Raw genomic sequence first — 15,402 nt, forward strand, 5'->3', positions numbered from 1 at the left:
TTGGTTTGAAGAAATCTATGGTTACCTTGTAAATCTTAGTCAGGAAGTCAATTATGGTTATCAGTTGAATTGCGAATAAGCAGGAGAGCATGAATTAAAAGTTACTTGTTATGCAGTAATGGAGAATATGTTGGAGTTTTGGAGATGCTTTGTCTTCAGAATCTCTGCTTTTCTCTGTCTTCTGATTCACGCATGCACGTCCTCCTATGGCAAGCTGTGTGTAGGTGGATCACTGTTGTCAATGGTTACCATCCATCCTTCCAGTGAAAAGATTCCAAGTGCGCTGTCACCGCACGGCTAATCATCTGCAGGTTCTCAGTCATACCAGAATAGGATCTGCTATCCTTTTGCGTCTGTCACTATGCCCAGCATTCGTGAGTTTGAAGTTCGTCACAGCCATACAATCCCAGAATCCTACTCGAAATACCACAGACAAGGTTTAAACTTTCCGGATTCTCATGAATGCCGCCATCAGTTCTAGCTTATACCACGAAGATTCTGATTAAGGAATCTAAGAGATATTCATTCAATCAGATATAGAACGGAGGTGGTTGTCAGGCACACGTTCATGGTTTGAGGAAGGTGATGAGTGTCACGGATCATCACCTTCATCACAGTTAAGCGCGAATGAACATCTTAGATAGGAACAAGCGTGTTTGAGTGGAAAACAGAAATACTTGCATTAATTCATCGAGACACAGCAGGGCTCCTCACCCCCAACAATGGAGTTTAGAGACTCATGCCGTCAAAGAGTACAAAGTTCAGATCTAAAATGTCATGGGATACAAAATAAGTCTCTAAAAGTTGTTTAAATACTAAACTAGTAGCCTAGGTTTACAAAAAATGAGTAAATCATAACAGATGGTATAGAGATCCACTTTTGGGGCCCACTTGGTGTGTGCTGGGGCTGAGACTTAAGCAATTCACGTGCATAAGGCCATTTTGGGCGTTCAACGCCAGGTTTGGATCCATTTCTGGCGTTGAACTCCAACTTTTAATCCTTTTCTGGCGCTGGACGCCAGAATTGGGCGGAGAACTGGCGTTGAACGCCAGTTTACGTTGTCTATCCTTGAGCAAAGTATGGTATATTATATATTGTTGGAAAGCTCTGGATGTCTACTTTTCAACGCAATTGGAAACACGCCATTTCGAGTTCTGTAGCTCCCGAAAATCCATTTTGAGTGCAGGGAGGTCAGAATCCAACAACATCAGCAGTCCTTTTTCAGCCTGAATCAGATTTTTGCTCAGCTCCCTCAATTTCAGCCAGAAAAATACCTGAAATTATAGAAAAACACACAACTCATAGTAAAGTCCAAAAATATGAATTTTTCCTAAAAACTAATGAAAATAAACTAAAAACTAACTAAAACATACTAAAAGCTATATGAAATTAACCCCAAAAAGCGTATAAAATATCCGCTCATCAATTATCATTGCCTAAAATCACTTGTTCTGTACTCTAAAATCAGAAGAAGATAAAAGACTGGATTAATCATCTGTGATGTGATGAGATGCTCTAGTATCTGGAAACCAAGAATTCAGAGAATGTGTTGTTAATGAAGTGAAGTAAGCTCTTGGATTGTGAAAATTTGATGGTGATTGATAAACCACTATTTTATGGTTTATATTGTGCTTAATTGTATGGTTTTATCAATTCTTTACCCACTTATTCATATGATTGGCATGCATTTATATTTCCTTCCTAAAATTATTACATGATTGAATATTTGCTTCCTAGAGACTTTTAATTACGTATTTTAATTCTCCTTCATTCCATTAGATGTCGTGATCTGTGTGTTAAGTGTTTCAGGCTTTATAGGGCATGAATGACTTGGAGATTGGAAAGGAAGCTTGCAAAAATGGAAGGAACACAAGAAATTGAGAAGATGACCAGCGAGAAGTGACGCGGACGCATGGCTCACGCGACCACGCGACATAGAGAAAATTGCAGTGATGCGGACGCATGGCTCACACGACTGCGCGGATTGGAACTGCACAAGTGACGCGGAGGCGTGGACGACGCGCACGCGTGGCGAGGCAAAACGCCGAATGACTCGTCCGCATGAATGACGCGATCGCGTGACATGCGCGATCTGCAGAATCTGTAGAATTTGTTGGGGGCGATTTTGGGCCCTACTTTGACCCAGTTTTTGGCCCAGAAAAGCAGACTAGAGCCAAGGAACATGCAGAAACCAGAGAGGACATTCATTCCACACAATCTTAGTTTTAGATCTAGTTTTAGTCCTCCTCTAGGTTTTCTCTCTACACATTTATAGTTCTTAGGATTTTATTATTATTGCTTTTCGCATTGGGATATTGAGAAGAGTTATTACCTCAGCAAGACTTCATCATTCTAGTTTGTTTTCTTTACCTGTCTCTTACTCTTCCATGTTCTTTGTTTATTCAGAATTACTATTGGATTATTTTTAGAGTTTATTAATATAAGAAATATTTTTATTTTTAATTGGTCTTTTTATTATTATTTATCATGTCTTCCTTTATTTCCCTTTTCTATGTTATGAATTCTACATTCACAATGAGCGAGTAGTTCCATAACTTGGATAGGAGTTAATTGAAAGGAAGACCTTGAGTTGGAATGCTTAAAAGAAAAATTGTAATTAGGTTTATTGTTGGTTTGTTCTATAATCACTGACACTAATCATTCCCAAGGGGGAGGATTATGACTTATGACTAGAAATAGCTTTCCAACTTGTTTGACTTTCCCTTACCTAGTAAGGGATAACTAAACAGAACAACCCTCAATTATCAATTAATCTTGAGAGTACTCCAACAAGAATAGGGATAAATCAAAAAATATTCAATAAATAAATAAGGGGATAAAGTTACCCCAATGCTAAGTTAGAGATTCAAAGATCAATGCATATATGATAAAGTTAAAATAAAAAGTTGATACATGAGTGTGGAATGTGAAAGAGAAATTCTGGGTAGCTAGGTGTGAATTTTAAGTTATATATAATGTACATATGTGTGGGTTAAAGCTTAGGTTAATTAAAGATTCAATTTACAAGCTTACTTAACCATATATGTATCCTTACCCTTACCTTGGCCCTATTACAACCTTGAAAAGACCTCATGATGTTTGCATAGGTATATTAAATGTTGTTGATTGGTTAGGAGAAGAACAAAAATTAGAAAGCATGATTAGAGAAGGATAGAGTGATTGCCCTATACACTAGAGAGATTAGAGTATATATACATCATCAGTGAGGGTTCAATGCTTAAATTCTATGTTCCCTGCTTTCATGAGCTACCTTCTTGCATTTTTATCTGTTCTTACTGTATAAGAATTGAATAAGTGGAGTTTGAATTGTGATTGTCTTGAAGAACCTATTTACTTTTGATCAAGTAGACAAGAATCATATAGTTGCATTCATATATATAGGTTGCATTGCATTACATGAGTTTTACATGTTCCTACTCATTTATTTTATCTCCTTCAACTAAGCATGAGGACATGCTAATGTTTAAAGTGTGGGGAGGTTGATAAACTACTATTTTATGGTTTATATTGTGCTTAATTGTATGGTTTTATCAATTCTTTACCCACTTATTCATATGATTGGCATGCATTTATATAAGAACTATTTTTATTTTTAATTGGTATTTTTATTATTATTTATCATGTCTTCCTTTATTTTCCTTTTCTATGTTATGAATTCTACATTCACAATGAGCGAGTAGTTCCATAACCTGGATGGGAGTTAATTGAAAGGAAGACCTTGAGTTGGAATGCTTAAAAGAAAAATTGTAATTAGGTTTATTGTTGGTTTGTTCTCTAATCACTGACAATAATCATTCCCAAGGGGGAGGATTAGGACTTGTGACTAGAAATAGCTTTCCAACTTATTTGACTTTTCCTTACCTAGTAAGGGATAACTAAACAGAACAACCCTCAATTATCAATTAATCTTGAGAGTACTCCAACAAGAATAGGGCTTCTAACTAATCTACTCCCAGCCAAGGTTTTTATTTAAAATTACATAAATTCTCTAATTTAAATTCCTGTTATTCAACTCAACCCATTTTTCTTGAAAACATCTGATTAATAAAATAACACACCGTTCTGCAACTCATTGGGAGACGACCTGGGATTCATACTCCCAGTATTTTAATTTAAATTTTGTGACAACCCTTCTAAATTGATAAGCGGATTTTTGGTTGGTTAAGAATTGTACTTGCAACGCATCTCTTATAATAAATTCTTAACTCGCCAATTTTTGCCACGTCAGTGATAGTAGAACAAAAATGTTTAAATAAGTCGAATTTGATGTTGAGCTTATTTGAAAACTTTGATAAAATCTATGAAAGCATTTTATAGTAGTATGTCCAAATCTTTCACAAACCTGGCATTGAGGGAAATTTGATAAATTTCAATTGCTTCTTCCTCCTCCCCAAGATCTGCCACGACCTTTTCTAGTTGCAAAGCCTCTACCATATCCTCTATTGTTGTATATTGAAAATTTGTCTATGTAAAATTGAATTGAACAAGACTAAGATTTGATTTTTTGAATTTGTCCAACATGATCTCATGAGTGATGAGTAGAGTTTTAGCATCAATTAAGCTCATATTATTTGATTTTGACATCATAGAATTGTACACAAAATATTTCAAAGCTTCAATAATTGGTTCAAAATGTTCATCGAGTGATAATTGATGGCCAACAGTAGCGAGTGAATAAATCACTTTTCTAATTTTCTTGATATATTCATGATGAGCGGATATTTTATACGCTTTTTGGGGTTAATTTCATATAGTTTTTAGTGTGTTTTAGTTAGTTTTTAGTTTATTTTCAGTAGCTTTTAGGAAAACTTCATATTTCTGGACTTTACTATGAGTTTGTGTGTTTTTCTGTGATTTCAGGTATTTTCTGGCTGAAATCGAGGGAGCTGAGCAAAAATCTGATTCAGGCTGAAAAAGGACTGCTGATGCTGTTGGATTCTGACCTCCCTGCACTCAAAGTGAATTTTCTGGAGCTACAGAACTTCAAATGGTGCGCTTCTAATTGCGTTGGAAAGTAGACATTCAGGGCTTTCCAGCAATATATAATAGTCCATACTTTGCTCAAGGATAGACGATGTAAACTGGCGTTCAACGCCAGTTCCATGCTGCTGTCTGACGTCCAGCGCTAGAAACAAGTTAGGAGTTGGAGTTCAACGCCAGAATTTGATCCAAAGCTGGCGTTGAACGCCCAAAACAGCCCTATGCACGTGATTAGCTTAAGTCTCAGCCCCAGCACACACCAAGTGGGCCCCAGAAATGGATTTCTGAATCGAAAGTGGGAAGGAATATGGTCCAGGAGTTCTATGCTAATATGTGGCATACAGACAGGCAAAGACTATCTGGATCTGCTATCTATGACTATCGGACCTTGGTCAGAGGAAAGATTGTTCATACCCACCCTGACAAGATCAGGGAGATCTTAAAGCTACCTCAACTGAAAGATGATCCAGACTCCTTCAATAGGAGAATGATGAGAACAGACAAGGGCCTGGATAAGATTCTAGAGGATATATGTATCCCTGGAGCCAGGTGGACCACCAGCACGAAGGGTGTTCCAAATCAACTCAAAAGAGAAGATCTCAAATCAGTCGCCAGAGGATGGCTGGATTTCATTGGGCATTCTCTGCTACCCACTAGCAACCATTCTGAAGTCACTATTAGAAGAGCAGTGATGATCCATTGCATCATGATGGAAAAAAAGTGGAAGTTCATCAACTGATGTCAACTGAATTTTACAAAATTGCAAACAAAAATTCCAAAGATGCTAGGTTGGCTTATCCAAGCTTGATTTCTATGCTCTGCAAGGACGCTGGAGTAAGGATGGGAATAACTGAGTATATCTCAATTGAGCGACCAATCACCAAAGCATCAATGGAAAAATAACAAGCATAGGATGACCCCATCAAGAAGAAAACACAGGAATTTCTCCCAGAAATCCCTCAATCTGAATAATGAGAGTATCTTGAAACATCAGTTACCAAGATGCAAGAAGCTATGGAATAAATAATGAAAGAACAGAAGGAACAAAGTAGCATTCTTTGCTATTTGATTAAAGAACAGGAGGAGCAAGGGCACGACTTAAGGGAATTGAAGCGCCAAAAATTATCTCTTGAAGGACCAAGCACCCCGCAGATTAGAGGAACATATCCACTCCCCAGAACAAAGGTTGTTAAATTCTAATCTTAGCCTTAATTCTGTGATAACTGTTCTTATTCTAGTTTTACCTTAGGAGTCATATAGTAGTAATTAGTATCTATATTTTTGATTTTATCTCCAATTAAGCTATAATTTGATTTTCTCATCATCATCAAACATGAATAAAATAGAAGAATTTCTTTAGAATAAGAGGCAATAATTTTTGAGTTTTTAATAAGAACATTCTAATTATTTACATGTGGTGGCAATGCTTTCTGTCTTCTGAATGAATGATTGAACAGTGCATATGTCTTTTGAATTTGATGTTTAAGACTGTTAAATATGTTGGCTCTTGAAAGAATGATGAACATTAGACATGTTATTGATAATCTGAAAAATCATAAGAATGATTCTTGAAGCAAGAAAAAGCAGCAAAGAACAAAGCTTGCAGGAAAAAAAAATAGAAAGAAAAAAAAAAGCAAGCAGAAAAAGCCAAAAGCTCTTAAAACCAAGAGGCAAGAGCAAAAAGCCAATAACCCTTAAAACCAAAAGGCAAGGGTAAATAAAAAGGATCCCAAGGCTTTGAGCATCAGTGGATAGGAGGGCCTAAAGTAATAAAATCCCGGCCTAAGCGGCTAAACTAAGCTGTCCCTAACCATGTGCTTGTGGCGTGAAGGTGTCAAGTGAAAACTTGAGACTGAGCGGTTAAAGTCAAGGTCCAAAGCAAAAAGAAGAGTGTGCTTAAGAACCCTGGACACCTCTAATTGGGGACTTTAGCAAAGCTGAGTCACAATCTGAAAAGGTTCACCCAATTATGTGTCTGTGGCATTTATGTATCCGGTGGTAATACTGGAAAACAAAGTGCTTAAGGCTACGACCAAGACTCATAAAGTAGCTGTGTTCAAGAATCAACATACTAACTTAGGAGAATCAATATCACTATCTGAATTCTGAGTTCCTATAGATGCCAATCACTCTGAGCTTCAATGGATAAAGTGAGATGCCAAAATTGTTCAGAAGCAAAAAGCTACTAGTCCCGCTCATCTAATTAGAATCTGAGCTTCACTCAAAAACTCTGAGATATTATTGCTTCTTAAATTATTTGTATTCTACTTTATTTATTTAGTTGCTTGAGGACAAGCAACAATTTAAGTTTGGTGTTGTGATGAGCGGATATTTTATACGCTTTTTGGGGTTAATTTCATATAGTTTTTAGTGTGTTTTAGTTAGTTTTTAGTTTATTTTCAGTAGCTTTTAGGCAAAATTCATATTTCTAGACTTTACTATGAGTTTGTGTGTTTTTCTATGATTTCAGGTATTTTCTGGCTGAAATCGAGGGATCTGAGCAAAAATCTGATTCAGGCTGAAAAAGGACTGCTGATGCTGTTGGATTCTGACCTCCCTACACTAAAAGTGGATTTTCTGGATCTAGAAACCTTCAAATGGCACGATTCCAATTGCGTTGGAAATTAGACATCCAGGGCTTTCCAGCAATATATAATAGTCCATATGTTGCTCAAGGATAGATGACGTAAATTGGCGTTCAACGCCAGTTCCATGCTGTTGTCTGGCGTCCCGCGCCAGAAACAAGTTAGGAATTGGAGTTCAACGCCAGAATTTGATCCAAAGCTAGCGTTGAACGCCCAAAACATCCCTATGCACGTGATTAGCTTAAGTCTCAGCCCCAGCACACACCAAGTGGGCCCCAGAAGTGGATTTCTGCACCATCTATCATAGTTTGTTCATTTTCTGTAAACCTAGGTTACTAGTTTAGTATTTAAACAACTTTTAGAGGTTTATTTTCGCATCTCATGACATTTTAGATCTAAACTTTGTACCTTTTGACGGCATGAGTCTCTAAACTCCATTGTTGGGGGTGAGGAGCTCTGCTGTGCCTCGATGAGTTAATGCCAGTATTTCTGTTTTCTATTCAATCATGTTTGTTCCTATCTAAGATATTCATTTGCGCCTTATTATGATGAATGTGATGATCCGTGACACTCATCACCATTCTCAACCTATGAACGTGTGCCTGACAACCACCTCCGTTCTACATTAGATTGAATGAGTATCTCTTAGATTCCTTAATCGGAATCTCCGTGGTATAAGCTAGAATCCATTGGCAGCATCCTTGAGAATTCGGAAAGTCTAAACCTTGTTTGTGGTAATCCTAGTAGGATTCTGGGATTGGATGACTGTGACGAGCTTTAAACTCGCGAGTGCTGGGCGTAGTGACAGACGCAAAAGGATAGCGAATCCTATTCCGGTATGATCGAGAACCTACAGATGATTAGCCGTGCGGTGACAATGCACCTGGACTATTTTCACTGAAAGGAAGGATGGTAGCCATTGACAACGGTGATCCTCCAACAAACAGCTTGCCATAGGAGGGACGTGCATGCGTGAAGAAGAAGATAGAGAGAAAGCAGAGATTCAAAAGGCAAAGCATCTCCAAAACTCCAACATATTCTCATTTACTGCATAACAAGTAACCTTTAATTCATGCTCTCTTGTTCATTTGCAAGTCAATTGATAACCATTAATTAATATCCTGACTAAGAGTTGCAAGATAACCATAGCTTGCTTCAAGCCAACAATCTCCGTGGGATCGACCCTTACTCACGTAAGGTATTACTTGGACGACCCAGTGCACTTGCTGGTTAGTTGTGCGGAATTACATAGTGTGAAGTAATTTTCGTGCATCAAGTTTTTGGCACCGTTGACGGGGATTGTTTGAGTTTGGACAACTGACGGTATATTTTGTTGCTTAGATTAGGAAAAATTTTTCTTTTTGGTTTAGAGTCTTTTATTATTTATACATTGTTAAAACACTTTAAATTTATAGCTCAATTAGTTAGAGCGTGGTGCTTATGTTCTTGGTAATTGGCTATCTTATTTTTAAAATCTTTTTCAAAAATAATTTTTCTTTGAATAAATCTTGTGCCAAACTCTAAGTTTGGTGTTTTCTGGTTGATTTTTCTTTGTTTTTCGAAAATTTTAGTTTGGTTTTCTAAAAATTTTAAGTTTGGTGTTCTTTCTTCATGTTCCTGTGTTCTTGTGAGTCTTCAAAGTGTTCTTGAGTTTTCCTTGTGTCTTGATCTTAAAATTTTTAAGTTTGGTGTTCCTTGGTGTTTTCCCTCCAAAATTTTCGAAAACAAGGAGCATTAGATCTAAAAATTTTTAAATCTTGTGCTATTTTATTGTTTTTCTCTTTCCTCACTAAATTCAAAAATATCTTTTCTCTCTATTTTTAAAACAAATTTTCAAAAATTATTTTTAAATATTCAGATTTTTTTTCAAAATTTAAAATCTTTTTCAAATCATATCTTTTTCAAAACTTACTAACCACTTTCTCTCTCCTCATTTTTTTCGAAAATTTTCACCTATTTTTATTTATTTTATTTTAATTTATTTTATTTTGAAATAATTAAATAAATAAATAAATAAATAAATAAAAATAAATATTTTTTTACATCATCTCCCTTTCTCCATCATGGATCTAAGTGGAAATGAACAGTCCAGGTGGACTCTGGGGTCATATGCTAACCCCTCTACTGCTTCATATGGGAGTAGTATCTGCATACCTTCCATTGGTGTCAGTAGCTTTGAGTTGAATCCTCAGCTCATTATCATGGTGCAGCAAAGCTGCCAGTATTCCGGTCTTCCACAGGAAGAACCTACAGAGTTTCTGGCACAGTTTTTACAAATTGCTGACACAGTACATGATAAGGAAGTAGATCAGGATGTCTACAGATTATTACTGTTTCCATTTGCTGTAAAAGACTAAGCCAAGAGGTGGTTAAATAACCAACCTAAGGCTAGCATAAGGACATGGAAACAGCTGACAGAAAAATTCCTGAATCAATACTTTCCTCCAAAACGGCTGACACAGCTAAGGCTGGACATCCAAGGCTTTAAACAAGGAGACAATGAATCTCTTTATGATGCCTGGGAGAGATACAGAGAGATGCTACGAAAATACCCCTCTGAAATATTTTTAGAGTGGGTTCAGTTAGACATCTTCTATTATGGGCTTACAGAAAGAGCTCAGATCTCTTTAGATTGCTCAGCTGGTGGATCTATCCACATGAGAAAGACAATTGAAGAAGCTCAAGAGCTCATTGATACAGTTTCCAGAAATCAGCATTTGTACCTAAGCAGTGACTCTTCCATGAAAGAAGAGGCTAAAACAGTAACTGTTGAACTCAGTCCTGCAGAGCAAGCTGCTGAATTCAATCAGCAATTGGATTTTCTAACAAAGCAGTTAGCTGAATTCAAGGATAAACTACAAGAGACAAGGATGGCTAATATAAACATGGAAGTACAATTAAATCAAACAAGGCAGCAGCTGTCAAAACAAATAATAGAAGAATGCCAAGCAGTTCAACTAAGAAGTGGGAAAGCACTAACTACCCCACTTCAAAGCAGCAGGAAACCAAGAAATGAGCAAACCACCCAAAATCCATCTGAGGACAGTAAGAGCCCAGGGAAAAATAATTCTGGCGCTAAAACGCCAGAGGTTGGGTGGAAGGCTGGCGCTGAACGCCCAGACCATGCTCAGGACTGGCGTTCAACGCCAGAAACAAGTAAGGATCTGGCGTTGAACGCCCAAAAGAAGCATAGTTCTGGCGTTCAAACGCCAGGAACAGATGAGGAGCTGGCGTCTAACGTCACTCCAGCTTCTAACTTTGGCACTCAATTGCCAGTGAGGAATCAGACACACACAAGTGCTGATAACAACCCATCTAAAAAGGCTTCTTCAACCACTTCTGTAGGAAATAAACTTACAGCAACTAAGGTTGAGGAATATAAAGCCAAGATACCTTATCCTCAAAAACTCCGCCAAGAGGAGCAGGATAAGCAATTTGCTCGCTTTGCAGATTATCTCAGGACTCTTAAAATAAAGATTCCATTTGCAGAGGCACTTGAGTAAATACCTTCTTATGCCAAGTTCATGAAAGAGATCTTGAGTCATAAGAAGGATTGGAGAGAAACTGAAAGAGTTCTCCTCACTGAAGAATGCAATGCAGTCATTCTGAAAAGCTTTCCTGAAAAGCTTAAAGACCCTGGGAGTTTTCTGATACCATGCACATTAGAAGGTAATTGCACCAAGATAGCTTTATGTGATCTTGGGGCAAGCATCAACCTAATACCTGCATCCACTATCAGAATGCTTGGTTTAACTAAAGAAGTTAAATGAACCCGGATATGTCTCCAACTTGCTGATGGCTCCATTAAATACCCATCAGGCGTGATTGAAGACATGATTGTCAGAGTTGGGCTATTTGCCTTTCCCACTGACTTTGTAGTGCTGGAAATGGAGGAGCACAAGAGTGCCACTCTCATTCTAGGAAGACCCTTCCTAACAACTGGACGAACTCTCATTGATGTCCAACAGGGGGAAATAACCCTGAGAGTCAATGATGATGAGTTTAAGTTGAATGCTGTCAAAGCCATGCAACATCCAGACACATCAAAAGACTGCATGAAAGTTAATCTTATTGACTCTTTGGTGGAAGAGATCAACATGGCTGTGAGTCTCGAATCAGAGTTGGAAGACATATTCAAAGATGCTCAGCCTAATTTGGAGGATTCAGAGGAAATGAAAGAGCCTCTGCAATTTCCTCTGGAAGAGGAAAAACCTCCTAAACCCGAGCTCAAACCATTACCACCATCCCTGAAATATGCATTTCTGGGAGAAGGTGACACTTTTTCAGTGATCATAAGCTCTGCTTTAAAGCCACAGGAAGAGGAAGCACTTATTCAAGTGCTAAGGACACACAAGACAGCTCTTGGGTAGTCCATAGGTGACCTTAAGGGCATAAGCCCAGCTAGATGCATGCACAAAATCTTATTGGAGGATAATGCTAAACCAGTGGTTCAACCACAGAGGCGGATAAATCCAGCCATGAAGGAAGTGGTGCAGAAAGAGGTCACCAAATTACTGGAGGCTGGGATTATTTATCCTATTTCTGATAGCCCCTAGGTGAGCCCTGTTCAAGTTGTCCCCAAAAAAAGAGGCATGACAGTGGTTCATAATGAAAAGAATGAACTGGTTCCTACAAGAACAGTTACAGGGTGGCGCATGTGTATTGACTACAGAAAGCTCAATACAGCCACCAGAAAGGATCATTTTCCTTTACCATTCATAGACCAGATGCTAGAAAGACTGGCAGGTCATGATTATTACTACTTTTTGGATGGCTACTCAGGCTATAACCAGATTGCAGTAGATCCCCAGGATCAAGAGAAAACAGCATTTACATGTCCATCTGGAGTGTTTGCTTATAGAAGGATGCCATTTGGGCTGTGTAATGCGCCTGCAACCTTCCAGAGATGCATGCTCTCTATTTTCTCTGATATGGTGCAAAAATTTCTGGAAGTCTTCATGGATGACTTCTCAATATATGGAGACTCATTCAGCTCCTGTCTTGATCACCTGAAACTAGTTCTGAAAAGATGCCAAGAGACCAACCTGGTTTTAAACTGGGAAAAATGTCACTTTATGGTGACTGAAAGGATTGTCCTTGGGCATAAAATTTCAAACAAGGGAATAGAGGTGGATCAAGCAAAAATAGAGGTAATTGAAAAATTACCACCACCTGCCAATGTTAAGGCAATCAGAAGCTTTCTGGGGCATGCAGGATTCTATAGGAGGTTTATAAAGGATTTTTAAAAATCACAAAACCTCTGAGCAATCTGCTAGCTACTGACACGCCATTTATGTTTGACACAGAGTGTCTGCAGGCGTTTGAAATGCTGAAAGCCAAGCTGGTCACATCACCAGTTATTTCTGCACCAGACTGGACATTACCATTTGAGCTAATGTGTGATGCCATTGATCACGCCATTGGTGCAGTGCTGGGGCAGAGGCATGACAAGCTTCTGCACGTTATTTATTATGCTAGCCGTATTTTAAATGATGCCCAGAAAAATTACACAACCACAGAAAAGAATTGCTTGCAGTGGTTTATGCCATTGACAAGTTTAGATCATACTTGGTAGGATCAAAGGTGATTGTGTATACTGACCATGCTGCTCTCAAATATCTACTCACAAAGCAGGATTCAAAACCCAGGCTCATATGATGGGTGTTGCTTCTGCAAGAGTTTGATATAGAAATAAGAGACAGAAGAGGGACAGAGAACCAAGTGGCTGATCATCTGTCCCGGATAGAGCCAGTAGAAGGGACGTCCCTCCCCTCTCCTGAGATCTCTGAGACTTTTCCGGATGAGCATTTATTTGCCATTCAGGAAACACCATGGTTTGCAGACATTGCAAACTATAAAGCTGCAAGGTTCATACCCAAAGAGTACAACAGGAAACAAAAGAAAAAATTAGTTACTAATGCAAAGTACTACTTGTGGGATGAACCCTATCTCTTTAAGAGATGTGCAGACGGAATAATCCGGAGATGTGTGCCTAGAGAAGAAGCACAGAGGATCCTATGGCATTGCCATGGATCACAATATGGAGGCCATTTCGGAGGTGAGCGAACAGCCATCAAGGTCCTCCAATGTGGCTTCTATTGGCCCACACTCTATAAAGATTCCCGAGAGTTTGTACGTAACTGTGACAGTTGCCAAAGAGCTGGTAATCTGCCTCATGGTTACGCCATGCCTCAACAAGGAATCTTGGAGATTGAGTTGTTTGACATATGGGGAATTGACTTCATGGAACCTTTTCCACCATCATACTCAAACACTTATATTCTGGTGGCTGTTGACTACGTATCAAAATGGGTAGAGGCGTTGCCACACCCACTATGATACTAAAACAGTGCTGAAGTTCCTCCAGAAATATATCTTCAGCAGGTTTGGGGTCCCTAGAGTACTAATCAGTGATGGGGGCACTCACTTCTGCAACAAACAACTTTACTCTGCCATGGTCCGGTATGGGATTCGCACAAGGTGGCGACTCCATATCATCCACAGACTAATGGACAAGCTGAAGTCTCTAACAGAGAGCTAAAAAGAATCCTAGAATGGACTGTAAGTACCCGTAGAAAGGATTGGGCAAGAAGCTTGGATGATGCTCTGTGGGCATACAGAACAGCATTCAAGACTCCTATAGGGACCTCTCCATACCAACTTGTGTATGGTAAGGCATGTCACCTGCCCGTGCAACTGGAACATAAAGCCTACTGGGCAACCAGATTCCTAAACTTTGATGCCAAATTAGCTGGAGAAAAAAGATTGCTCCAGCTAAATGAACTAGAGGAATTCAGATTCACTGCTTTCGAAAATGCCAAGCTTTATAAAGAAAAATAAAAAAATGGCATGATAGGAAGCTGTCATCTAGAATCTTTGAACCAGGACAAAAGGTTCTGTTGTTTAACTCTAGGCTCAGGCTATTCCCCGGGAAACTGAAGTCCGGTGGAGGGGACCATATGTGATTACAAGTGTATCACCATATGGTATGTGGAGATTCAAGATATTGATTCTGATAAGAAGTTCATTGTTAATGGACAGAGAATCAAGCACTATCTTGAAGGCAATGTTGAGCAAGAGTGCTCAAGGCTGAAGCTAGATTAAAAGCTCAGCAAGGTCCAGCTAAAGACAATAAAGAAGCGCTTGCTGGGAGGCAACCCAGCCATGGGGCATCACTTCCTCTAAGCATTTTTCCCTATTCTTGATTTTATTTGTTTATATAAAGTTCATTGATCCTAAGATAAACAGTCAATTGTATAAGTTCACAGGGTTACAGAAGGATTCTGCACGCAAAACAGAGAAAAAGAGCTCACTGGCAAGAAAATGCAGTAAAAGTCTATTTGGGCGTTAAACGCCACAGAAGCATCCACTGGGCGTTGAACGCCAGTAAGGATAGCCATCTGGGCGTTGAACGCCAGAAAGAAGCTCTTTCTGGGCGTTTAACGCCAGATTCACAGCGTTCTGGGCGTTCAGAAAAACGCCCAGTAACAAAGGACTTCTTGGCGTTCAACGCCAGAAATAAGCAGCAGCTGGGCGTTGAACGCCCAGGAGAAGCAGCATTTGGGCGTTGAACGCCCAAAACATGCAGCGTTTGGGCGTTCAACGCCAGGATGGTGGGGAAGAGGTAAATTCGTTTTCTTCATTTTTCATTTAATCTAATTTTCATGTTTCAATTCATGATTTCTTGCATAACATGTTAAACCTGATTTCAAAATCCCTAATTTCTAAAACTTCTTAAAATATTAATGTATTAATCATAACAAATCTTTTTTTTCATCCATCATCTTCTTTCCAATTCTCCTCATTCAACAACCA

The sequence above is a fragment of the Arachis hypogaea genome, chromosome 19 (assembly GCF_003086295.3).
Source record: "Arachis hypogaea cultivar Tifrunner chromosome 19, arahy.Tifrunner.gnm2.J5K5, whole genome shotgun sequence".
In the NCBI taxonomy this organism is placed as follows: domain Eukaryota; kingdom Viridiplantae; phylum Streptophyta; class Magnoliopsida; order Fabales; family Fabaceae; genus Arachis; species Arachis hypogaea.